Raw genomic sequence first — 7,677 nt, forward strand, 5'->3', positions numbered from 1 at the left:
TTGGCCCCCAGATGATAATAAAACCCAGCAACCCCCAGGCTTGTAAAATCTGGGCAGGGGCGCACCGCAGACTCCTGCCTCCTGTACGTTCCCTGTTTCCTAGATTCCCATCCTGTCTGGAAACACTGGTCCCAGCGTTGACTCACTGTGTTTGTTTTTATTCCTAAAAGCAGCATTCCTCGACCACCCCTCCCTGATGTGTGTTTTTGCACATTTAAAACTGAGGCTGAGAGCGAAAGAGAAAGGGAAGAGATTGTAGAGACACAGGAAACAGAGAGGGGGATGGATATCAAAAATGGAAAAATAAGATAAATATTAATACGGACAATGTTTTAATGTAGCGGATGCATGGTATTTTGTTTTCTCACAAACCTCTGGCTCTTGAATCAGTTTCCCAGGCACTTTGTATATATTATGGGATATGTTATTGTGACCAATTTATAAGAAAGAAAACAAGTGTTAGTGAAAAGTCAGAGACAAAATGAAGCAGGTATGAAGAACTACAACAACCTGTCCATACTCTCTTTGGTTTATTGTGTATTTTGCTGGGGCTTTTATTTTGAAACATAAGCTACTGCCACTTAAATGTGCCTGCTTGGGATAAAAATGAACATGACTTGTCTTGATTTAAAGATTCAGTAAAAACACACAAGCTCTCGTCGGCCTGTGACGCCTTCGCCCGCTCCTCCACACAGGTAGCTCTGTGGAAGCGATCGAATGGCGATGTCAGATCCCATGTATTTCATTCCTCGGCTACTTTTTCAACTCTCCCCTGTGAGATTTGCACAGCGAACAGCTTTGCCACTGTTCCCAACAGGCATGAATGGCCCACTCTGTCGAACCCAAAAGAGCAGAGGAGGAGCCCAAACAGACGGGGGGTTATTTGAGCGTTGGACGTATCTTAATGTTTGGAAAGATAATCTGCGGGGATTTGGATTCCTGACGGTGGCGAGGTGTTGATGTTTGGGCTGGGCCGAGCCGTAGGTGCTGCTGGAGGAAGAACATCAGATAACCCAAACTGCTGAAACTCACTCTAGGTGATGAACAGGCTCCCTTTTGTAGCTCAAGTAATCCATATTCCCCGACACTCCTCCATTTGGGGCAGGTAGGCAGATGAAGAATATCCTGCTCACTGGAGGAATTTGTTACACGAATGTCCTCGACTCAATAAGGCTACTGTGTGAGCCTCCACAACTTTACAGTCATTGAGGTTTTAGGTACAATTAAGCAGTATAGTACTCAGCTCCGTTTCAGCATCATTTACTTCATTAACTTGAGTTCATTAACTGTGAGATGGTAAGAGCTTGATTTGATTATTTTTCCGTTAATCTTCCTGAGGAGATGATAGATGATTCTTCAAAACCCTGGATTACGTTCAGTTGCAACTTTTAAAAAAAAAAGCTCATGGCAAGTAAACTACGGTTATATATGTTTACGGTTACGCAACTAAAACATTTGGTTAAAGTTATAATCCGTCAAACGTTCATGAAATCAGACCCCATCTTTGATACTATCTAAAGTCTGCATTTTTTGTGCAATACCCATTCAGTGTAAGTACATTCAGTAATTACCTCTTTATATAGTAGTTTTCATTGTTTATGGCGGAGTCTGCCATTCCCGGGCTGGATTTGAATGGGATTCATTTGTAGTTAATAATTTAATTTAATTAATATCAGCGTCATTGTTTACTTAACTTTCTTTACACTGTGTCAAATTAAGATACTGCTAATGCAACATCCTGTTGTTGCTGCTTCACATTCAACTGGCGAAACACAGAGTGTCTTTTATTGTGAAGTTGCTACAGGAAAGGCAATGTATTCATCACACCGATTAGTAATTCTACAAAACAAGACGCAGTCACTTTCCACAATCTTTTGTCAGGTGTTGACCTTTTCTCCGCCCTCTCCACATCGAACTCTTCGTTCTGTCGTCTCAGGAATCATTCAATCAACAATTTCCTTTATGAATCCATCAAATCATTGTGACACCGGAAACAGTCGTCCTCCTTCACACGTCTGCAAACGTCTAGGATCGCGTCCAACCCTGACACCAAATTAAATGTCACAGATCAAACTGACAGCACACAGATCTCAGTGTCCTTTTCCCCGAGTGAAAAAATCCCAGGTATTAACCTGAGTAGCTGCCCTGTCCACTGATAAAAGGCAGGGCTGTCGGCTGAGTTATCAGGGTCTGAGGATATGAGAGCTCGATGGCTGAGCTGATACCGTGACACCGGGTCATTGGGATGTGAGCTACGACCTCTGAGTGAACAGAGCCCCAAAACATGCTGATAAGACTAATGAATTTAACCAAGGCTGGCTGATATGGCGAGACCTGATACCAGCAGAGGCAGGTTTCTAGAAATCTAGAGACCATTAGTCATACTGATTAGTTCATTACCTTGCTACGATAGGATCACAGTCATTTCGAATTATATTGGCACATGGGAATATGTTTTCATTGATACTGATTACATTTGCTATGTTTACATCTTTGCTAATGATGTACACATAAACTTTGGAGAGTATTGGATGGCAGGAGTATTTGGCTGCGAACCCAGTCGTATCTTTGGCATGAGGCCAAGACTAACAGCCGTATCAGATGTGGTGTATCTCCCACACCTCGAAAAGTCACTGTCATAATTCATTCTCAAGTGTACCATAAAAATACACCCAGAAAGAAATCTTACATTCTATTGGCATAACCTTTGACTTGCAGTAGCCCGCGTGGGAGCTCCGCTTTCTGTCAAACCTGCAGCTCAGGGTTTGCCGTTGGTTTTACAGTCCCAGAGGCCACGCTGGCATGTCATCAGCAAAATTCGTGGCTAGCAGAGATATGTTTGGTGCGGCGGGCTGAGATGCAGGGACAGAGAGGGTAGAGGTTGTGACCTTGTCTTTGGCAGGGGCTGCAGGCCTGGAGAAAGGTGTCTTATCTGAAACGCCAGCCTGAGCCTCTGATCTGTCGACACTTAAAGGTGGTGGAGGGAACTCATCGCAGCAAGGACTTCAAGGAACGCACCCTGACCTCGGCCACAACTAGGTCAGAGATTTATCCAGCTTTGGGTTTGTTTGTTTTTTCCAGTCAACTCCAAAGAGGCCTGTGTAAGAACCAGACGCTTGTCTAGGATGTGAATCCATCCCTCTTAATCTTCAAGAATGTGTGAAAGAGCAGAGCGTGCTAGCGAGGCTCATATGGATGAATAATGCATCTGATGGTTTATAACTGAAGTCTGGACCATTAATCTTAAACAGATTGCATTTGGTTTGTGTGTCAGTCAGTCTGTTTGCATGTTTGTGTGTCTTTAAACAGAAGTGTGTGTGTTTTTTTCCTCCCCCCCCCCCCTGCTCCTCAGTGCCAAAGGAGTGGGGGACGACGCTCATATTTTAAAATTTCATAAAGGCACACGAGCAGTTGGAGGGGACTGGATTTGGGACTCGAGCCGTGCACGAGGCGGGGAGGTTCTTCCCTCGCCAGCTACCGATCGCCTCCTTATCAAACACACGAGTAAACATGGCGGGATAAACAGCAGGGACATCACCTGCCAGGTTAACCCTAGCTTAGCCCCCGTGTATTGTGTCTGATCCTGGCTTTTAATGAAATGCTGTGAAATATCCAGGTAACCTTGCCTCAAACCTAACACCTCAAAATGGCTTTTTGTGAAAGTGTGTTTACTCACACAACCGAAAATACCCTTCAGGGAGCTGGTAGAGCGCAGGACAAATAAAGATACCAATATAAAGAATAACTTCCTGAGGTTTGGTTCTCTCCTCAACGTCCACGTCTTCTTGCTGTCAAGGAAAGTAGATTAGGATTTTTAAAAACCTCTTTATGATTTAGAATACTTTGAAGGTGATTACGCACTCCTTATGAGCTTACAGCTCTTAGGACGTTTTAACCACTGTACAGGAATTATTGGGCTGTACTGCAGTTGCAAGAGCAACGGTTCTGAGAAATATGCCTCCGATAAAGCTTCAAGTCAGTAAATTCAGTTCTTTCTCAGTCTACACGTGAGTACCTGGGCCTCGTGGGAACGGTGCAGCTTTCACTCACGCCGTAAAACCGTCAGAAATAATGCCTGGCTGAAGATATAACACGCGGCATTACATACGTGAGTCATGCTTTAAATCACCGCTTTAAATACCCTCCCACTGCACATGACAACAAGCATGCCGCATTCTCTGCATTCCTTCATGTGTGCCGAGGATTATTTCAGTGCCCTGTCATTAGGAGAGGTCTACGCGATGACAACACAGACTAAGGCAGCTTTACTTCACGTTTGATGTGGCCTGTAAATATTTCCCCTGACATGGGGCTTTCACGAAGAAGGTTCCCCTTTGTGCAGCAGCCGTAGTCATTATGGGATCGCGTTGCTAATGGTCTTTCGGAGACAGACGTTTCACCCCAGACAGTTTATTTGTCTGCTTGAGGAAAAAAAAGTCACACATTTCTCTCGTGTGTGAGAATGAATGATCCTTGCTTACTTTGTCCTTAATTGTTTACAGAACTGTATTTTGTAATTAAGGCCTCGCTGTTTCTACTGAATGTCTTTGATATTTGGAGCACATTCTTCATATTTCACAGCTTCACCTCCTTCATCCACCAGCCCAGTGAGGACGGATTCAAAAGAGAAACACGAACATGAACATTTGCCACGGTTTTTGCTATTGATTAACTGCTGCTGGAGCCTGCAGTAAATTTAACTTTGGGAACTTAGCTGAGCGCTAATGGCCTTCAGGCTCGGGTGTGAGTGGCGTGCTGTGGCACTCTGAGACGAGCAGATGGCTTTTGGGGCACTGCTGTTTAACAGTGTGATTGGTCGCTTTCCAAACACGAAAAATTTGTCACACTGGTTAAGTCAAAATGAATGATGACATTGATGAAGGAGATGATGAAAAGATGAGGAGTTCATCTTATTTTTTTTGTCACGTTTTGTTGAAATCGTGGAAAGGATGACAGACATTGGAAAATGCGGCACCACGCTGTTAAGCATTGATCTGTTGTCGTGCTTTGGCGTCGGTCCTATTTGCCTAATGGTCACCCAGAGTGCCCTTGACTGGCGACCCAGCAGGAAACCTGGGCCTTTGCCATGTTCTGCTGGCATCGGGGCAAGCTGGTGGTGATGGGTGTCGTCGAGTGGCAGTCTCAGATGTGAGATTAAGTGCCTCAGAAGCAGCGGTGGGAGAGCGGCACCCCAGGAGGAGCGAGGAGACGAAACAACTGCACTTACTGTATTTAGACAGCAGCTTGTGCTTCTGAACATCTGGTCTAATGCCAGTTCACTCTCAAGGCCACAGGTTAAAAAAGCCCATGCAGTGATAGCAGAAGTACTTTAAGTCTGGTCAGGCCCCGAAGGTGGGTCATGGAGAGGCCAGATCAACCCTGACGTTATTCCAGGCCAATTATTGGTGTGAATGCTGAATTCTTTATTAGTATTATTATTATTGCTGTGAATCATATGTTCTCCTTTCACATTTTTCAACGTAGAAACTTCATTCAAACGTCAAAATATTGGATTAAAATAACGGAGGACATTTTCAAAATCTCAAAATGTTCAGTTTTCAAAAAACTGTTAACTACTCACTCATACTTTCAGCTAGAAACTCCATTCAAACATCAAAATGTTCCACATCTTCCTCACATTATTGGTATTATTCGACTTTCAAATCCCGTTAAAACTTTTCGAAATATTCAACTTTGTTTGAGGAAAACTTTTTCAGCCCTTCTGAGATTTTTGCATTAGTGTGCACGGGGAGCTAGAGTGGTCAGAGTGGGAAGGGCCTTTAAAATGTTTTTTGCTCTTGTTCCCATAATGTTCACTCGACATCCATAATTTATACATCTACTTGTAGGAAAATCCGTGCTCTTTCCTACGATGTAACTCTAGAATCAAACGGACTCACACAGTTCTCTCAGTCAGCTTCAGACTGACGGGCTGCGAACCCACTGCAACATAGACTCTCATGTTAACTGAGAGCACACATTTCAGGAGGGACGCAGAAAAAGGGACTTTTGTAAACTCCTCCTGTGCCCACAGTTTTGAAACAACGCACACAAAACTCACACCGCGCCTCCAGCAGGATGTCTTCTCTCTCACGGTGTATTTATTTAGACGATAGGAGTTACGGCCTTTTCCTAAAAAGCAGGACTGTGAGTGGCTGGCCTCAGCTAAAATCACTATGAAACTGACTGTGTGAACCAAGAGACTCAAAGCAGTTACCATCACCATCACCATGGCAACCTTTGACTGCAATTGGGGACACACAGCTGATTGAGATCAGCTGATTAGTGTCTGACACACTTTGTCAGGCATTTTTCAATTCCTACTTTGTTTGAGCGAGAGACTCCATCCAAACCTTAAAGTGCTCTTTGATTGCATTTTCTAGTTAGAAGTTCTTGTGCTCTGTTATAGGCTTGAAGACACTGAGTGAAATAATTTAAACGTATATGTCCGCTGGAAAAATCAGTAAAGATTGTGAATACACAAACCTGCATCCTTTTTCTGCTTTTTGAGGCTGTTGTTTGTTGTGTTGCTGTTTTGGGTTGCATTACATGGCAACATGTTATTTTTGTCCACCCGATGCAGATTCACTACATGCTTCCCCAGAAATGTGCATTGTTTTGATGTCTTATTCCAAAAGTCACATTTCCATATAGACCATAGTTGTTTTTTTTGTGCACATGCTAATTTTTCATTTTCATGGTATAACAACAGGGGTCCTCCGAAAAGTTTGAAAACTACCAGCACAGTGTTTGTTTTTTGGATTCCCTGTGGTTTCAAAAGTTCTTTTTCAAAAGAACCAGTTTGTGTTTCATGGGCTTTATGTTTGCAAGCAACTAATTAGAGAACTGAGATTACAACAGCAGCAGAAAAATAGATGCTCAGGGGCAGGCGATGTAAGGAATAAACAGACGAAGGGTAAATAAGTAAAGTCAATGCAAAGAAGAAGGTTTTATTGGTACTTTATGGTCTAAACAGAGGACACAAAAGAAGTGCCTCATAGATACTGCTACTCTCTTTCTCCTAGACTGGGATTCCTGGCCTAGTGACCTCTTCATGGGAATCCCCATTACTCAATTACACTCTGCGAGCACATGACCAGAGTGTCTAGAAATCAATGGAGAGCATCTGTCCCACTGAGATAACCGTTTACCCAGGAGATGCGTCATGAGCTGTCAAGCTAACGTCTAATTAATTAGACTTAGACCTCAACCACACTGATCTGACAGCATCAAGTCACAACTGGCGGTGTTATGTACTGTAGGTAGACCTCAAATGTCTGGAAACCCAGATGGTTGAAATACGGTGCCTATGTGGCCTATTTCTTTACAGTTGCACTCCCCCTTTCTGCTTTATGTAGTCGGACCACTGAGAGGCAAATCATTAGGCCGCAGCCAAGAAATCCTGACATCTGTTTTTTCCATTCTGCTCTTAGCCTTAGCTCATTTCGTCCGTGCTGTAACTCAGTAGCGCACGTTTTGCGAGTGTGGGCTATTCCCAGCTGACATTACACAGCTGGGCTGGCTTCTGGGCCAGCCGTTAGAAGTTACCCAGAGGTGCTTCTGGAGTTACACACAGAGAGGAGAGAGGGAGAAAGAGGGACTGAACTGATTAATCGCACCTTTTCAAAAATACTTCTGTTCTGTGTCGCTGTTCTTCACACATTTATGAAAACACAC

Source organism: Enoplosus armatus, chromosome 24 (assembly GCF_043641665.1).
Source record: "Enoplosus armatus isolate fEnoArm2 chromosome 24, fEnoArm2.hap1, whole genome shotgun sequence".
NCBI classification, from domain to species: domain Eukaryota; kingdom Metazoa; phylum Chordata; class Actinopteri; order Centrarchiformes; family Enoplosidae; genus Enoplosus; species Enoplosus armatus.